Consider the following 2,043-nt stretch of genomic DNA (forward strand, 5'->3'; position numbering starts at 1 on the left):
AGATAAGCCTTGAGCTCATAGGCAGCCTCGGGGTTGCTGCCTTCAGAGCTTTTCTGCCAAAACGACTTGTATGCTTTGCTTGAAACATACTTTTTTTAAAGATTAAAAAAAAATCACTCTTGCCCAATTTCCTGGCAAGCGTCTCATCTGCAGACTTAGCTGAACACTCCATGGGCCCTAAAAAGACCCATCACTGGGTTTTCTAGGAACCACTGGCGAAGCCTGTCAGCAATCAAATAAGGAGCATGTGACAGGCATATTCTTGAGCTGAGCAAGGAAGTTGCTCAAGTCTTCAACTCAAAAGAAACAAAAGAGAGAAAAGCCCACTCTCCCTGCTGGATTCTCGGCTGCTGCTCAAGGTTGCAGTTTCTCTTGTTTGTATTCTGAGCAATTCATTCTTCCTGGTGTCTGTGGGTGGAGTAGACTCTGCAAAGGAAATCTGCCAAAACACTGGAAAGTGTGCTTGAATAAAAGTGCTGAAATATCACTGCAGATGCAGGCAGGTGCCTCTCTCATGAACCAGAGAAGAGCATGCTTGATAGAGAAGAAACTCACATTGGCCCAATTATTGGGTGAGGGATCAAGCTTGTAGCTTGTGTTGTCAGGGCAATTTGGCATCAATCTCGGGTGAGTTTGGATAACCATGGTAGCTTATTTATGTGTGCCTGTGTGGGTGCATATGTGCCTGCTTTGGAAATAGCTTGTTTTGTGCTCTTTTCCAACGTGCTTGAGTTTACCTCCTTTACGATTGGTTCTTTCCTGGATAGTGATGTAAGGAGCTATGATCTTGAAGGTGTTGGAAATAATATGTGTTTGAGTCCTACAGTAAGGTCACAATAAAGCCATCTGAATGGAAATAGACCCCAAAACTTCTGAGAGAAGGACTGGCTCCTGCCTCTGCACTGGTGAAACAACAGGTTAAGCGCTACAAGAGAGTGTCTTGGGGCCAAGTTGGGCAAAAATAGTATTGGGCAGAGAGAGGTAGACTCTTTTCTCCTGTAGACTGACATGGTCCAGAATTGTTCCAGAGTTCCAGAGATGGCAGGTTAAACTCATAAATAACAAATTACCTGACATGTTTTAAGATGTAAGATATTTCTCTGGATAATGGACCCAGGCATGGATTTCACTTTACTGTACTTTATGATTTTTCTACTACTTCTGAATGCCTTGCAACATCAATTACTTGTGTAATCTGAGATTTCAACATCAGTAATAAAGGGCTTCAGGGTATGGCTCAGTGGTAGAGCACTTGTCCGGCACTCACAAGACCCTAGTTCAATTCCCAGCATGGTTAAATAAGGAAACAGATCAAATTAATCACCATTCAAAGAAAAGAAATTAGAGACTACTTTTAGAATCTGATTCCCTTACCTGCTGAAACCCTAGGGCAATGGAGCCAGGATACTCTCAAGTCTAGCTGGTGGAGAACCAGCAGAGCTTGGTGGTTGCTATTTTGAAATTGATTTGGATATTGTTCATATATCTTTCACCTTGTTTCAGAAAGGAATGAAATCCTCCTTGTAAAAGAGTGACTTACTAAAAAGGGAAAGAAAGACAACCATGGTAGAAGGGACAAAGAAAAAGTAAGATATATGCTAAACTCCATGACCCTGCCATCCACTGACCCATGGGCTTGAGTAGGCCATTCCAACATCCAGTGACAGAATGGCATCATCTTGATGAAATGACATATGCCTCCCTAGGAGGAAAGCAGCCACTCATGTGGTGCTCTGTAACTACTGGAATAAGGGTCAGGCTTCCATTTCCCAGGGCTTACTTCCAGAGTATGTTGTACTATGATGAATAAGGCTATTGGAAGCGATTGGCATCAAAGGTCCATTTCACATCACAGTCTTCAAAGGAGGCAGATATTGTTGAAGTTGGTCAATGTAAATGGTGGTTGTATGATGTGATCCCAGGAGCTCCTTGTCCTCTGCTAATTGGATTTGGACATTGTGGCTCTAAACATCAGCATGAGCAAATAGCCTATATTTACTTTCTCCACTTCTCCCTGGGTATCAGTTCTCTCAAGCAGACTAC

Source organism: Grammomys surdaster, unplaced genomic scaffold (genome assembly GCF_004785775.1).
Source record: "Grammomys surdaster isolate TR1022 unplaced genomic scaffold, NIH_TR_1.0 1019, whole genome shotgun sequence".
Lineage (NCBI taxonomy): Eukaryota > Metazoa > Chordata > Mammalia > Rodentia > Muridae > Grammomys > Grammomys surdaster.